This window comes from Ovis aries, chromosome 20 (assembly GCF_016772045.2).
Source record: "Ovis aries strain OAR_USU_Benz2616 breed Rambouillet chromosome 20, ARS-UI_Ramb_v3.0, whole genome shotgun sequence".
Classification (NCBI taxonomy): Eukaryota; Metazoa; Chordata; class Mammalia; order Artiodactyla; family Bovidae; genus Ovis; species Ovis aries.
In genome coordinates, this window is record NC_056073.1 from 47305013 (window position 1) to 47322652 (window position 17640).

The window sequence follows — 17640 nt, forward strand, 5'->3', positions numbered from 1 at the left end:
GGCTTGAGTGTACCAACTCCGGAAATGAAATTATAGCGCTCAGAGGGCCATCCCAATTAATCTTTGAGAAAGGAAAAAAAAAAGGAAATCCCTGTAAAACCAGATGTCGTCAGAATTGTCACAATATATGTTATAGTACTTTGCTGGGACCTTAAGAACTTTTCATCCTAGAAGGTGGGTCTTCAGATTTTTTTCTTAATGAAAGCAAAGAAAAAATAATGTTTTTAAAATTACTTTTCTTGCCATTCAGAAGACGCATCTGAAGAAATGGTTTTAACCCCAGGACATAGAAAGGGCAGATCAAGCAGCCCTGTTACAGGCCCACATAACTGAAGAGAGGATATTGAAAGTGTGAAACTTGATGTCTTTCCCCCTAAATTCTCCATAATTTTTTAAAATTCAACATCCATGTGACCTTGGACTCTCTTATTTTCATCTGTCTCTTGCAGTACACTCTCTTTGCTAGCCATTCAGCACACTGCAAGCCCTGATAAAACTAGTTAATGTTTACTGAAACCTGGGCATGAACTGTACTAAACCCGATAGGAGTGAAAAGGCAAAGTTCTGTTAACAGCATCCATGTACAATAAAAATTTAAAAAAAGAGGGGGTGCAATTCCAGGAAGGGAAACATTTTTCTCTTTCTAATTTGAACTTAAAAATCTGTCACTGATGAATATGTCATTCATCACCAAAAGATGCTTTTCATCTTTTTCATTATCTCTCTGGAATATTTTCAACACTGGAATATTTTCAACACAAGTACACTTCAACCGTTTCATATTTTTCCAAATTTTTCTTTATAGATTTTATGACTGAAACCAATCTCTTTGTATCTCTTGTTCTGACTTTTTTGGGAAGGTCCGGTGACCTGATGGATAACCAAGTTTAATGATACTACTCTCAAAGATTTTCATTTGAATAGCTACTTACAAGTCATAGATAAACAACTATATTTCATGCAAAAATAAATGTAACATTTCAGTGGATATCATCTAAAATATTTTTCTTCTCTTGTCTTTTAGTTTATCAAATGTGAAAACAGTTAACTGCAGGATAATCAGATCTTTAATTCTAACATTTCTCACACCATTACCTTCTAAGTATACTGTGTATCAGAACTTAGTGATATTTTAAACCTACTGATATCTGTTTCTTCCTCCCATTTCCACACTATTCCTCTTCCTCCCATTACCTCAGTTAAAATAATAATTCAACTTACACACATACACACACAGAGACTGTATCCTCAACAGGATGCTCTCAGGTGTTTAAAGCCAACTTTCTCTCTCCCCATCCCCCCCTTGCTTTAAATGGCAGCAATAGAACCAGTCACCTTGGAAACAAACATCACCCAGTGTTTGCAGAACAAACAATGGTACCTTTTCAGCCAGTACCAAGCAGGCAGGCCAAGGGACAGCCAAGCAATTCTGGGCCGTACAGGAGTTTTAACATATTGCATTCATTCAATGCACCAAAAAGTAGTTCAGTGCTGAAAATGAAGCGCTCGAAAACGTGTGAAGCTTTGGCTAGAAACCACAGACAAAGCCAGGAAGGCTGGAAGGCCGACAAGGCTACCCTTAGTTAGAAGAAAATCCTTTCATTATTTTTGGAATTGTTTTTACACACCTCGTGAATGAGGTAAACAACACTCTTGTCACTGAGAATTACCTTCTCTGGCAACTGGTAAGAAATTGCTTAAATCTTTTTTTCTTTAAAGCATGTTTTATCTAATTACTTCCATAAAACTATCATGACATTTAAAAAATATATGCCACTAAATATTGGTTTCTAAAACTTGTCTATTGCTTGGCACCGACACCCTATTAGACAGTGCCAAACATATATGAATCTGTAAGGACTCTAGATAATAACATACCACTTTTTGACCTTGGATAACAACAAGTATTAAACTTTCATTTCTTAGAGACTTACAAGGGCTAATCATTTGGGGTAGCTCAAGTGTGAGAGGAGATTCTGTTGTTACTCTTTTAAAAAAGCTCAACTGGATAGTTAATTAAAAAACACACACACGAGTGTACTTCAGATCCTTCAGAATGAAATTTTAAAATGTTAAATGCAACAGTTTCCTCCTTATTCTGGGTGTGTGCCTAGCTTTCCTTCCCACCAATTAAAAGAGAAGGCTGGGCCCAACTGAATTATTTGGACAGGAGTTTGATGTCAGCTAAATACCACAGTAACTGGCGTTTTCTATCACCTCCAGACTTGAGGGACAAACGCCTAATTAACATGGACCAACATGCAGCTTAAACTGGAAAAGTGCCTGTCCTTTTTCTTTCTTTTCTTTTTTTCTCAACGATTTAGGTCTTTAACATCCTTGAGTTAAAGTGCACAAAGAGGGTCTAATGCCATCTGACTGAGGTGTAAAAGTCTAATTAACTAATGCTTTTTTTGCAGCAACAGTAAATCAGTTAACATTATTAATCTTGCTGCCTGGGCCCGAGGAAGGGAGGGAGGGAGGCTTTTGAAAGGGAGCTAAACGGTTAGACTGGATGCCCTTGAAAATGAAAAGGAACCCTGCAAGCGATGACCGATAATCCTAAAAAAACGACTGAGAAATACTTTAAAATACCACCGCTGGGCATAGCAGCAGGCTGATCCTCTAGAAACTGAAGCTGTGCTCCAGGGCCACGAGAGGAAGAGGAGGCATCTCCCCCATCCTTCCTTCCAGCATCACAGAAGGCAGAACTGCTCTCCCTTCTCTGACCCTGCACTTTTCCCAGGAATGGTTTTTTAATTTTTTTTTTTTTTTTTTTTCAGCAGACCGAACGAAAATGACGACCGAGAGCAGCTGGGGCAAATGAGTCCTACAGTTTAGGCCAGCTTCAATTTCTCGGGAAAACAAGCATCTGAGTATTTAGATGGTTCGTTTCATCTGCCTGTTCAAACTCCAGCAATGCACACGCGTGCCACACTCACGTTAGGGAACCATAGAGGGTCGCCTGAACGCCAGCTTCCAAGACAACCAACTCCCCAAACACAGCCTGGTCTGTACCCAGCCCATGGCAGTGACTGCCCTCTGCCTATCCACCCTCTGCTCAGGCCTCCCCCTCCCTGTACCCCATTCCAGAAGGTGGTTCCTTTCCCCAGGGGCCTAGGGGACGGGGAGGTACCACACCTCAGCTCCCCCCCCCCCCCCCCGGCCCTGCTGCCTCCCAGGCCTTCTCTGGAAAGCTGGGGACAAGAAGAACCAGCGCTGGGCTTTGGGGAAGGACTCCCAGTGCCGAGCCAGAGACACGGGGACACCCAGGGTCATGACCCCAGCTTGCTCATCTCAAAGAACATCTCAAAGAGGCAGAGCTGGGAAAGAAAGAGAAAGGAGGTGGCCCAGGTACCAGGGCAGCTTTATCCTCTCCTGTCCCCTCAGTATTTCTGTTATAGTGTAAGTTTCTGTTTCACTGTCCCCTCTCCTAACCTCTTAGTGAAATTCTGTGGGAAATACAACAGATCTGATTAACAACGTGCTCTTACAAGCCACCCTATCATAAAGCAGTCTTGAAAGCATCAGCATTCAGAGCTCAATCTATTTTTGAATAAAGATATATATGCTTTAACAGACTTAAATGTCTTTAGAGAGTGCTACCCATTACATCGTGCACCCTTATACCTAAAATTCATCTTTTCTCCTGTTCAGAAAGGAAGGTAGGTTCAGAGAAAACCTTACTTATGTATCCCTACATTTATTATGTTTTAACCCGCCCCCCCCCCTCAAATAACATCACTTACAAAAAGCTTGGTTATTTACTATCACTCCATATTGCCTAGGCAGTGGGACCCGAAACCAGCTACTAGAGCAGGGGAAAAACTCCAGCTGATTAAAAAAAAAAATTCTTCAAAATAAACTAGGCTAAATTCCTCAGATTGGAGAAGGAAATGGCAACCCACTCCAGTATTCCTGCCTGGAGAATCCTGTGGACAGAGGAGCCTGGCGGGCTACAGTCCGTGGGGTGGCAAACCGTCGGACACGACAATTACTAACATCTATAACACAAAGGCATGAGAGGGCACTGATGGAGTCCTGTCAGAAATCAAACCTTTCTTAGAATCAGAATTGTGAAACTGCTTTGGAATTCTGGAAGTGATGTTTGGAGGGGGTTTTGCCCTTGGAAACCTTTGTGAGGTCATCATCCATCCAAAAGTGACCACTGCCCCATCGTGGTGAGTGCTGGTCCCACTGTACAGATGGCCACAGCTCTGTAACTGAGGTCAGCTGACTTGAATTGTGATCCCATTGTACAGACGGCCTCAGCTCTGTAACTGAGGTCAGCTCCCCAGGCCCACTTCATGAAAGTAATTCTTCTACATTGGGCCTAGCTGATATGGTCTTATTGTGTACCCTGTTTTGCTAAGAAACTCTTGGAAGATTTTCCAGAGCAACTTGGAAAGGCTATAGAAGCTTCAAACAAAGATGATGGTCAACATTTTTTGAAAATACACAGATATCATGTAAACCTTAAGCATAATACATGCTCCCAGCCCTGACTCCTAAAAAAGGGAATACTGGGATGATTCTCCTTCATCTGATGATAGAGAGACACCACAGATGCGGCAGCTTCATGGCATCCGGTCCCATCACTCCATGGGAAATAGATGGGGAAACAGTGGCTGACTTTTTATTTTGGGGGGCTCCAAAATCACTGCAGATGGTGACTGTAGCCATGAAATTAAAAGACGCTTACTCCTTGGAAAGTTATGACCAACCTAGATAGTATATTCAAAAGCAGAGACGTTACTTTGCCAACAAAGGTCCATCTAGTCAAGGCTACGGTTTTTCCAGTGGTCACCTATGGATGTGAGAGTTGGACTGTGAAGAAAGCTGAGCGCCGAAGAATTGATGCTTTTGAACTGTGGTGTTGGAAAAGACTCTTGTCCCTTGTACTGCAAGGAGATCCAACCAGTCCATCCTAAAGGAGATCAATCCTGGGTGTTCACTGGAAGGACTGATGCTAAAGCTGAAACTCCAATACTTTGGCCACCTGATGTGAAGAGTTGACTCGTTGGAAAAGACTCTGATGCTGGGAGGGATTGGGGGCAGGAGGAGAAGGGGACGACAGAGGATGAGATGGCTGGATGGCATCATTGACTCAATGGACATGAGTTTGAGAAAACTCTGGGAGTTGGTGATGGACATGGAGGCCTGGCATGCTGCAGTCCATGGGGTTGCAAAGAGTCGGACATGACTGAGCGACTGAACTGAACTGAACTTCCACCCGAATCCTGTTGGGGCTAAATAGGGAGAACTTTGTTCTCAGAGCTCAAGACTAGTGCTATACGAGGCATCACTGTAACAATCACTAAGAAAAAAACAGAACTCTAGGAGAATGGAGATAAGATTTTTGAGGAGGGTCTCACTCTGCTGGCAGGCCTTGCTCTGTGGCCCTGCCCTAAATAAGCTTTTGAGATGCTTAGAATTTCTCTAATGTTATGGTACTTTTCCTGGGACAATAGCATCTAGCCTCACAAAGGTTTTTCTTGTTTGTTTTCACTGATTAAAAAGAGAGAAAATTGCTGCTTGGGGGCATCAGTGTGTCACCTCCTAAGAACAAACGAAAGATTCTGCGCATTTTCCAGATGGAAAAACTGAGGCCCAAGGTGTAACTGACTCATTGGAAAAGACCCTGATGCTGGGAAAGATTGACGGCAGAAGGGGACAGAGGATCAGATGGCTGGATGGCATCATTGACTCAATGGACATGAGTTTGAGAAAACTCCGGGAGTTGGTGATGGACAGGGAGGCCTGGCGTGCTGCAGTCCATGGGGTCGAAAAGAGTCAGACACAACTCAGCGACTGAACTGGACTGAAGGTGTAACATCTTTGCATTAACTGTAATTAGGGTTGGGCTTGGGTTTAGGACCTTAGTCTCTGAGCTGACAAGTGCAGTCCTCTCTCTAGGTCATGCAAAGAGTGTGCAAAGGGCCAAGGGAGATGGTTCATCAGGTTTGTTCAAGTGTTCCTGATGCCATTCCCTTCTCCAACATCATTCCTTCCTCTGAAATGAAGAGGAGAACAAGGTGGGGTGGGACCCTCTGGAAACTTCAGGAGTGAGCAGGTGGGAACAAAATGCCTCTCCCTGGCTTGTCATTTAATGGCCCCCAGGTTGTTCTTGGAGTTAGAGGATTCCAATCGCCCTTCAGAATGGATCTGATGATTCCCTACCTAACATTAGGCCTCAGAGTGATTCACATTCAGGCTCTATCTTCCTCGAGGGCAAGGGCCTCCTAGGAGCTATTTCAGAGGGTAAACGTCCTCATAGGCCCATCAAGCATCTACAAACCTCGTAAACTGTACACACGTATGAAGATGTTGCTGTAATTTAATAAAGAGAAGTTCCAATGAAAGTATTATTTTTCAAAAACATTTTGTCAGAGCTTCTCAACACAGTCTAAAAATACAACTAAAATTATACTTACCCTGGAAACATTTCTTATTAATACATTGAGAGGTCCTTATGTTAGAAAAGACCCCATGGGGATAGCTGCACTCAAGTGTCAGATGACGACAATTAAAGCAAACATCTGATTAAAACCACAACCAAAGGAACCTAACCTACCATCAGCCCTAACACTCACCCCTGTGACCTAAGAAAACGGAAAACACCTCCTTATCAAGAGAACTGGACACTTTGGAGGGACTTTTTGAACTGCTCGATTTGCTTTTCACTGGTGTTTGTTTGGAGCAATAGGATGACACATCACAGGCTAATCAAAAAATAAATAAATACATTTTGTCAGTTCAGCATTTTCCTCTTTAGAATAAATCAATTTCCGCTTACCTATTCATAATTTACGTAAAAATTTTAACCCTAAATTGGCTTTATTTAACCTAGGACCAGTGGTTAAGACTCTGCACTTTCACTGCAAGGGACACAAATTCAATCCCGGTTCAGGGAACTAAGATCCCACATGCCACACAATGCAAGAAAAACAAACAAAAAAAACCAACCGAATAAAGAAAACCCCAAAACTAACCTAGGACCAGTGAGCGCCAGGGAAAAACAATCAAAATATTAACCTACGACTCTCCTCTCCTCAAATTATGCCACATCAAAATAAAGTCATTTTCTTGGCAAAGAACATTTGGATACATCAGAAAATACTTATCACATTAAATTTTCAATAGATAAGGTATAATTTAAAGGCATATACAAAAATGGGCTTTTTATTGTTCACAAATGTAATAAATCCCATTTCCGTGGTAAGTGTATGTATTAAGAGAAAGGAGACTTGTGACTCATGAAAGTAATTTTACTTTCTTACATGCTTTATTCGATTTTTCTTTTTGTTTATTTAGAACTTTTCTACGGTGAATAGGAGTTAAATGTGCAAAAAAAAAAAAACAAAAAAAAAACTAATGGGAAAAACCCTTCTTAATACTTAGGGTTATGGATATAATCTGCTCACTAACATCCCTGATGAGAACAATGGTAGTTCCACCACAGAAATGTTCAGACAACCCCCTGCCACGAATACAAGACTCTGGGCATCCAGACCTGGCAGTATTGCTGCCACTGAAGAGAATCTTACACGGTGCCCCAGCCCTGCCCCTGCCCCTGCCCCTCTCCTGGCTTGATGTTCCTCTCCTGGAAACTAGGGGGGCTGGAAGGAGACAATCTGGACGAGGGTCCTGGAGGCCCCTCCCAGAACAATATTCTGACTGGAAACAGAAAAGATGAAAACCAGCTTAATCAACACCTTGTGAGTGGTGCCCACTGGCCCGGGGTAGCTTTAAACGGATTCCATCAATGTGACCACTTCCATCACTTGCTAGATAGTACAGCCAACACAGCAACCTTAGATGAATAAAAAGCACTTTTCCAGATGAATGAAAAGCACCTTTTAGAAGTTCGGTGGCCGGCACATTTGAGCCTGGCTAATCAGTACGGCAACCCTGCCCCAAAGGAAGACAAACACAGAGAAGGGAGTGGAGACAACCCTCCCAAGGCCACTGGTCGATGGCTGGCGAGGTGCCAGGCACTGCTAAGTATTTATAGTGTTTTATATCATGCCCTCCAATCCCATGACATAGATCCGATTACTCCCGAAATTTTACACATGTAAAAAAGGTCTGCTGAGAAAACAAGAGATCTGAGGTGCGACCAGCAAGAGTTATTTGTGCCTGTGGGCAAGGCACCAAACTGCTCTGTCTGAGTGCCTCCACCTCGGACAGGGGTATAAGACGACCCGCTCATTCATTCATTCAGTGCTGCCTGAGTACCCAGGCTGTGCCAGGCACTAGGGTGGGTGCCTCCGGGCATGGGTGAACAAGCAGGGAAAATGCAGCAAGAAGCTCTCGGGGAGCTTACACTCTGGTACAAGGAAAACAGATAACCAAGCCTAGAACGGGAGTGGGGTGAGCTCCGGGAGTGGGTGATGGCCACGGAGGGCTGGTGTGCTGCAGTCCACGGGGTCGCCAAGAGTCAGACACGACTGAGCGACTGAACTGAACTGAACTGAGCACGGGAGTGGGAGTGGGCGCTTGACAAACAGCTCCTCCCTCCTCCTTTAGGAATGGGAAAAGCCCTGGAAAACAAATCCAAGAGCAGCCATCAGCTCTAAGCCAGCCCCAAGCTAGCAAGTTTTACTTCATAAACAAATACAGAAGAGCAAAGATTAAGGAGTACACCAGCTCAGGCTCAATGTCATTTACCCTGGAGCGGCCTCAGGCAAGTTCTTTAAACTCCCTAAGCCTCAGCTTCCTCACCTGTAAGATGGAGATAACAGTGACCTCAGAAGTCGAAGCAGAGGTTAAATGCGACAAAAGGGTGGGGGCGGGGTCCAGTGCCCCCGGACCTTCAGGGCACGATTCGGTGCCTCTGCACCAGCAGAACGTGGCTAACGACACCAGCCTGGTGGGCCTGTTGTGAGCAGCATGGAAATGAAGCATGAAAAGCATCTACAGGACTGCATGCGATGTACGTGTCTTTAAAACGCCAGTGACACCGATGAACGGGAAGGTTGACCAGGCTGGCACCCCCAGGCCAGAGCTCGAAACAAAAAGCTGGGGAGCCCACACCAGGGGCTTTAAGGGCCTCATAAGAGCACTTTGCTTCAGGCACAGGTTGGGAGGGCACCTTTGGGGCGGTGGCAGACACCAGAGGAGACAGAGGCGACAGAGGACGAGACGGTCGGATGGCATCACAGACTCAATGGACAGGAGTCTGAGCAAACGGGAGACACTGGGGGACAGAGGAGCCTGGTGCGCTGCAGTCCATGGGGCCGCAAGCAGCTGGGCACCGCTAGGACACAACTTAGCGACTGAACAACAGATAACACAGGAAGTGTGAGTCACTCAGTCGTGCCTGACTCTTTGTGACCCCATGGACTGTAGCCCGCCAGGCTGCTCTGTTCATGGGATTCTCCAGGCAAGAGTACTGGAGTGGGTTGTCATGCCCTTCTCCAAACCCCGGGATCAAACCCGGCTCTCCTGCACTGCAGGCAGATTCTTTACCATCTGAGCCACCAGGGAAGCCAAAGACTCGGAAGCTGGATGTGGGGGAAGGATCAGGAGCCGGGGCTCAGGCCCCACCCCACAGCTGGGGCCGAGGCAGGTCCTCGTAGAAGTCTCAGGATCCATCAGGAAAGGCTCTCCTGGTTTCAGTAAACCAGGGTTAACCTCTACACCAATATGCCAACATTATAAACGAGATCCAGCATTTCAGCGGACAAGCCCCGCAAAGAGGCAAGCCAGAACGCAGAGCTCTGAGCCTGAACCGTCTCCATCGGGGCCTAAACTGGAAGCAGGCCTCCTGCTCCCCGGGGTCCTTCACCCTCTCTGCGTGGCTCCTCTGGAGCTGGTTAACTAAGAAGTGAAATATTAAGCCAGAGTGTGTGAGTCAGCTTTGAAACAAGTCTGCAGCTGTAAAGAAAGCAAGCCCCCCGTTTGTGGACGTCAGTCTGGCGGAGCAATGCAGGGATCTGCCTGCTGCTGGGCTTGTTCCGGACCAGCTGACCGGGCTGGGCTCTCTGCCTCGGGCCAGCAATCAGCAGTGACGGGCCCCCAGCAGCCGCCCCGGGGACAGCTGTGGCCACACTCCCTCTTGAGGATGTCTCCCAAGCCTTATCAGGTGGCCAGTCGCTCCTCTGCTCCAAACCTTAGGATTGTGTCCCATGGACAGAAGGAAAGCTCCAATTTTGCCCCATCCCCCACCCCAAGGAGCCCTCCAACTCCACCACCTTGCAGGTCGTGGTCCTCCACCCCAAGTGACCCCCAGCCTGCCCCGGCCCATGGGAGCAAGGCTCGGGGGTGACCCTGCCCTGCACCTTTTCAAGATGGGGACTCCCCCAAGGCAAGAACCACGGGGCTTCATCACGCCTTAACCCGGTGTCCTACACGTAGAGGCACTCAAATGTGTTGAGCTCCTATCCCAGCGAACTATTAAAGAGTCCAGATCAAGGGTCGAAGTTGCTGGGCTGGGAACTCTCTCCAGGTACCCAGCTGTCCCGAGGTCCCATGGGACCGGAGAACATTTTTCAGTCTGCGGCTGTGGCCTAATGCTTCCCGGCAGCCTGACACCGCCTGTGTGATCTCAGAAAAAGGTAACTCCCCTAAGCCTCAGTTTCCCATCTTTAAGAAGAGGAAGACGATACCTCCGCCCTACCCATGGGGTCACACTGGCAAGCACCCCTGGGTCCTGGCCCCAAGTGGGGCTCTCCTCCCTTACTGATTTGCCCTGGCTGGTCACGGGCAAGGAGAATCCACTCAGCACTCTGAGAGCCCCCCATCTCTGCCGCAGCTCCCCGCCTGGCCCCCCAAAGCCCTCCCCAGCTCACAGCATCCCACCTCCTCCCACACAATCTCAGCGCCAGCGAGAGAGCATGGTTAAGAAACAAAACGGACGAGAGAGGCTGCCAGCAGTTCATAAAACCTTACCATATAAAAATCAGTTTTAGGTGATGAAATTATTAACCTTAAGATATGCATTCCGTCCAACCTGCAGGGGCCTCCCCACATTTTCCACAGCCCTCTCGGCCAGGTCCCTTGGTCCCTGAGTTCAGGCCTTGAAACATATGAAGTCATGCATATTAAAAAAGGGACCTGTTCTCCCCAGGGGGAAAGGCAGAGAGTGCCTCCACCGTAATTAATCAACCACGAGCGTCTCTGGGGCCCACTACCTGCCCTCACGCCCCACATCCCTGCGGGTCTTTCCTGGCCGACCTCACCGGTGGGAGGAAGTGAAATCTCTGCAGAGGACCGGGAACAACGGGGTAGGGGGGCGCACAGGGCCAGGGCAGAGGCTACCCAGGTGAGACACCCCTGCTCAAGGCAGCTTCGTCTTTGTGAGCAGATCCGGCATCCACGGCAACTTTCAGAAATCTTCATCCACAGGCTCACTCATCAGCTTGCCCTCCAAGCCCGCCTTCACTCCCAGATGACAAACCAGTGATCCTAACGAGTAAGTAGCTCCCCTGGACTCCCAGCATCCAGCCTCAGTGTTCTCGAGGGAATAGGAATGAGTCTAATTCCCTGGATGAGTCTGTTGCTCTCCCTGATGAGCTTAAGCAGCAAGCAGTAAAACACAGCCTGGGAAGTTTAAACCTTGGGGAACTGAATTCTATTTGCTGAAAATCAAGCTGCCACCTTTGAATGATCACTTAACACCACCCCAGACAGCAGCCCCCATGTCCTGGACTGAAAAAACTCTCCTTGAAAAAAAAGGAGAAGAAATAATTCTGTTCAGCACAGCACCAACGTCAAGTCCGTTCTGCCAGATATGTCTCCTCTGCAACCTGATTTTTCTAAAGGGTTAGCAGAGTTCCCTCCAGGACAGAACTTCTCACATCGAAACCCAGCTTCAAAGCACTCCCCGGCGCACGACTGCTTCCACAACCGGCCGTCTATTCTGCCAGAGACACCTCTCAACACCCCTTCCACCCCGACTCGACACAGCACCCCGACCCTGCTCTCTGGCCTCATCCCACCGCCCGTCCATCCCATCCCCCAGGAAGCCCCGTGCTGTCGTCCCCCAGGGCCTCTACTCACACTCCTCTCAGCCTAGACGTCTGTTTCCCCTTCCCTACGTGCTTCTCCACGTGGCTGGCCGTTCACATCCGAGGACCCCATCACTTCCTCTTTTCCCGACTGCTTCCCACTGCCTGTCCTGGTGTCTCTGCCGGTTGTGACGCACTGGTGGCGTCTCAGGGCTGGACCACGTCTTACGCATCCTCGCCTCCCTGGAGCCTAGTGCCTGGGGGAGGTGTCGAGCAGCATTCCGATGCAGGAAGCTGATTCCAACCCCGAGAAAGAGACAGCATGGGATGCTGGTCTTCAACCGAGACTTCTTGCCCTGCGCTTTCACTGGAACTGTCAAACTGCCACCAGCAAAATAGCAACGGTAAGAATCATGGTGGTAGTAAGGGGAAGCTAGGTCGGTTACAGTCAAGCTGGTAGCACAGGACGCTGAAATTCTCTATTTGTTCCTAAATTTCAAAACAACCCTTCTCCAACAGACCCACCGGAAACAGGAAACAGGCCATGAAGCCCTCATCACAATTTAAGACTTGCTGGTTCCACAACTTGCTTGAGTGGGCCCCCATAAAAGGGTAGGACACCCCCCGCCCCAGTAACATCCCAAGGGAGACAGGGTGTCCTCCACTGCTGTCCCGCAGTTCCTGTAGCTCCTACTGCTTAAGAAGCAGGGGAAAAAAAAAAAAAAAAAACCTCTCCTTGAGGCTATCTCCCTTAAACAAGGACAAACTCAAACATCAGGTTAGCAATTGTTCAGTCGCTCAGTCTTGTCTGGCTCTTTACGTCCCCATGGACTGCAGCACGCGGGGCTCCTCAGTCCATAGGATTCTCCACGCAAGAATACTGGAGTGGGTTGCCATTTCCTTCTCCAGAGGATCTTCCCGACCCAGGGATGGAACCCTAGTCTCCTGCACTGCAGGCAGCTTCTGTACCGCTGAGCTACCAGGGAAGCCCCAGGTCAGTAATCAGATCAACTGCGCCAACCTCCCTGGAACCAGAGACCAGTGACTCTGAGGCAAAATGTTGACTTTATAAATTAAATGAAATGGGAATGCCCTGTTATGACAACAAAGAACAGGGACCTGTTTGGAGGAACCAGGCTCTCCAGGAACCCTCGTTCCCAGACACTCACAGAGCCGACACTATCCCGGCCCTTCCAAAGTGGCCGACACACCATGCTTACTTGGAATCGGTGATCAAGCACTTTCAGTGAGGTTAAACGTGGGTGTCCACAAGAAAGAAGCTGAGGGGCAGGCGTGTACCCCACTCCCCACGTCACACAGGACCAGCAGAAGCCCCGAGTGCAGGCCCACCCTCCCCACCCCCTGGGGCATCTGATGGGAACCTGGGGACAGCGAGGCCCCCAGCAGGGTAATCAAGGCCTCTCCCCATTCTCAGCAGGGTCTCCTGGGCCCCAGGTGCTCTGTCTGGGATAGCCACTCCCTGCCGGCTGATTTGTCAACCAGCAGCATCTCTGCAACCCATGCCCTGGTGCTCAGCGGCAAAGAAACCACCTATTGGAATGCAGGAAGATCCAGGTTCGATCCCTGGACTGGGAAGATCCCCTGGAGAAGGAAATGGCAACCCACTCCAGGGTTCTTGCCTAGAGAATTCCGTGGACAGAGGAGCCTGGTGGGCCACAATCCATGGGTCACAAAAGAGCTGGACTTAGCAATTCAACAATGAAGCACCTTTGTAGGCCTCTCTCTCTAGCAACCCTCCCCTCCCCATTGATCTTCCACAGAAGTGATGGTCTAAAAACCACATAGACTCGTTTCACAGGTTGGGTTTTAATCTGCTATTTCCAAGAGCCAGCAGCTTTGTCCCATGCATGTCCCTGACTCTCCTCTTGCCGTGTACCGCACGGCTCTACACAACAGGCTTTCGGGGCATATTCACTTGGGGACAATGTCAAGGCATCGTGGGAGAAGCGGAGCACTGGCCGCCAGCATGGGCTCTGGGCTCAGGCTGTTCGACGACGATGAGCTGGCTGTCTCACTGGGTCTGTTTCCTCCTCTAAATAAAGAGAATAATGATCCTACCTACATCCTGGGGGCCACGAGGGGGTGTGAAGACGGAATGGGATGACCCACGTCAAGAGTTCAGGACAACGACATAACTGGTGTGTGCCTGAAACCTTAGTTCACAGGACTGCTTCCCCCAGCACGCGAGTGTTTTTCCAGATGAAAAACCTAACCACCACAGAATGGTGAAAAAGTGCGGGAACCTGAGATTTTTTACTTAAGATTGGAGTCATATATGGATTAAGTCTAGCGCGGGCAGGAGACGGCCTAAAATACAACATCTGGTTTATCTGACTTAAAGCAAATACAGGTGGGCTTTGACTACTGAAGCTTTTCACCAAGGGCGGACTGCTGACTGTATTTAAATGCACTCTCGGTGATTTGTTTATCATATGAATAACCAGGTCACAGTTTCTACTGGATTTCTCTGTCCTCTGCTGTCTGTAGATACAGGACACAGCAGGAGCCAACACTAGACTTCCCAGCCAGCCAAAGGAACCTCCCCAGATTCCATCCGCTGTAAAGGCAGCAAAGCCCGCCAAGCCATTTTGGTTATGATCTCTAAGTGCAATAATCTGACCACCCAAGCCCTTCAAGAACCAACACCAGGGATTAAACACACAGTCATGTAAAGAAAGAAACCACCCAACAGAGAGCAAGAACTGTCACCATTATCCAGCAGTTATGGGCGGGTTATCTGCAAGCGAGCTTATACCTTCGTCATCGTGAACTGGCTACTGCACGTACCACCCACCCCAATTCTGGACACATTACAAGGCCATCCCTGTAAGCTATTTTTGTGACAGATGTATTAGATCTCCAAATCCACACTTCCGCTTGGGTCATGATGAGGTGAGGGGCTGAGCTGCGTACAATTGAACCTTAAGATTTAAATTTTCTAAAAGATGCCATAAACTCCGTTTCTCAAGTCCCCTTCCCAGCACACCCTCACCAAGGTGTTTCAGCTGGAAAGAGTGGGAGAGGCAAGGTCTCTGTGGAGCTCTTCCCTTCATCAGCTCATCTTATCACATGTACGGCTGGGATAAAGTGTGCCATCCGTACAAATAAGAGTGAGGTTGCTGATGCGGGAACATCCGTGCTCTTTAAGCAAAGGATGAAAAATCATGCTCTCCCTGAGTGGGGCAGCGCTCTCTGGGGACCAGCGGTGGGGTGACCTGGGTCAGGATGGATCCCATAGAAAAGAGAAGTGGGGAGCGGGGGGTGGCAGACTGGGGCTCACGGGTGGTTTGGATGAGTCATTTCTATGACTTCGGAGAGAAGCTTTGCTCAAATCCAGCAGCACTGTTCATGCTTTCTTGGGGGCTGATGGAAGAAAGGAGTTCTAGCTCACACCCAAGAGGATGGCCGTGCAGGCCAAGTGAGGCAGGACCCCCTCCCACCCCCCCACGAAGCAGGAATCCGAGTGCAGGAGGAAGTCAGGAGGGTGGCAGTCAGTCCCCAGGGACTCTCTGGGGGTCAGATTGCACAAGGCAGCGGCCTGTCCTCCAGCTCCTAGCTTTCACCAACTCAGCAGAAAAGACACCACTTTCTAGCTCCATTCCAAAAAGATTCTGTTTGCCTTGAGAAGAATTTAAAAAAAAAAAAAAAAAAAGGTAACTAATGCAGTAAAACTCCATGGACTGCCTCGGAACAGACGGCAAATCTGCCATCACCGGAGATGGTCCGACACAGGCTGGACCGCGGCTCAGTGGCGACCAGCCCTGGGCAAGGATGGACTCTCTTCCTTTGGCACCCTTGGGAGACACGCGGCAAGTTTGGTTCACTGAAGGGACTTTGTTTCCACACACATTACTGGTCAAGCAAAATACTGATGTCGTTCTAACACACTCAGAGCATCAGTGGGGACTGTAAAACTAAGGAAAGTTGGGACAGTCAGGTCAGCAGAAGAGTTCTGACCCTCTTCAGGGGAAAACTGGGGTAAGTTTGAGAGTCCTGCCTCAGTTCTTACCTGCAGCCTCTGCCCCTGAGCCCCAGGCTCAAGTCAAAGAGATAAAGCATCTCTAAAGCAAACAGAAACTTAAATGTGCTCAAGACTTTAGTCCTATGTCTCATCTGAAAACCATTCGGAACCGGCAAGAACTCTTCCAACTTCCTTTTGGCCTCAGGAAATTAAAAAGGAGAAAAAGGAAAGAAGAGGAGGGAGGGGAGGGGAGGAGGCAGCCATAGGTAAGAGCCTCACTTCTGTCTCTCATTTTTATAGAAGTCCTTTCTGAGAGTCACCCACGCCAGGTACATTAACGTTTTAACCCATGAAAACAGTCCAAGTAGAGAAAACGGTGATAAAGTTCAAACACATCACTTCTTTAAAGGGCAGGGAACCCTGCCCTTTACCTGGTTCATACCTGGTTCATAAACCTGGCTTTATCCCGCAACCTGATCCCGGAGAGGGGCAGCACCAGCCGGCCGGCAGGGAAGCCAGAGGCCTGAAAATCATGTCGCCCAGCCTCCGGCCCTTCCTCCGGCCTCCACCTCCACCGAAGCCACCCAGGCTCCCACCTCTACTGCCAGCCAGTTCGCACCGCCGCCGCTTCTCAAAGCCGCGAACCACTAACCTCGAGGGTCTTGCAAACAGAAGGCGGAAGAGCTGCTGCTTCCACTCTGGCCAGGAGTGGTCTTTAAAAATGCAAATCTCATCATGCCAGTCCTTGGCCTGACACCCTGCAAGGATTCCCAGAGTTCTTCAGGGAAAACTCCAGATACCTGCGAGGGAGGCGCCGCGGCTCCGGCCCCGCCCACCGCACCACACACGGTCCTTAGGCCTGGTGGGCTCCTCTCCGCACTCCGGCCTCCTCACCAACCTCAGGGCGTCAGCATCACCGTCCGTGCCCCTGCACGCCCCTTCCGCCCCTTCCTCTCGGCATCCTTCATCCCGTCAACACATCCCACGCCCCTGCAGCACCGAACACGCCGCCCGGACGCAGGCCACTCAGTGGTCCAGTGTCTTTCCATCTCTGCGAAGCTAGCCACTGCCTCTTCCTCACACTAGTAATATCCTTGGTGCTTATCACAGCTGTCGCATTGCTGAAATTCAAATTTGTTGAATAAATAAAGATCTATGAGTTTAAAAAACAAAAAAAGCACTACGAGGTTTGCAAATTTAGGGGTGGGAAGTGCCTGTTTTCCAAAAGGAGGCTGAATGGGATACTGAATCCAACTCAATGCAGTATTTTAGGAAAACAGGATTGTAAAGCTTCACCAGGGGCTTCCCTGGCGGCTCCAATGGTGAGAGTTTGCCTGCCTGATAGCTCGGTTGGTAAAGAATCCACCTGCAATGCAGGAGACCCCAGTTCAATTCCTGGGACGGGAAGATGTGCTGGAGAAGGGACAGGCTACCCACTCCAGTATTCTGACCTGGAGAACTCCATGGACTGAGTGACTTTCACTAAGCAATGCAGGAGACCCTGGGTTGGGAAGATCCCCTAAAGAAGGGAATGGCTACTCACTCCAATATTCTTGCCTGGGGAATTCCATGGACAGAGGTAAGCTTTCAAACAACAAACAGTTTCCAGAAACTTTATTTTCATGACTTTAAAAACAAGTGTAACTTAGACTAAGGTGTGCGAGCTGAGCCTCCTTTAAATTATACTTGCTTCAAAATGTTAAGTGGAAC

The 17640-nt window shown here is 48.5% G+C and overlaps 1 protein-coding gene across 7 annotated transcripts in view; it reads right to left on the bottom strand.

Moving 5' to 3' along the window:
* The window catches only part of RREB1 (ras responsive element binding protein 1), a 164003-nt gene that overhangs the window by 93396 nt on the left and 52967 nt on the right, over window positions 1-17640 (bottom strand). The window contains exon 1 of one of the 7 annotated variants that reach the window (XM_042237047.2): window positions 12001-16758. The exons of the other annotated variants lie outside the window; for them this stretch is intronic. The gene's annotated coding sequence lies outside the window, so the exon portion shown is untranslated. Of the gene's footprint in view, window positions 1-12000; window positions 16759-17640 lie in introns of those variants that run through there. 7 annotated transcript variants of the gene reach the window in all.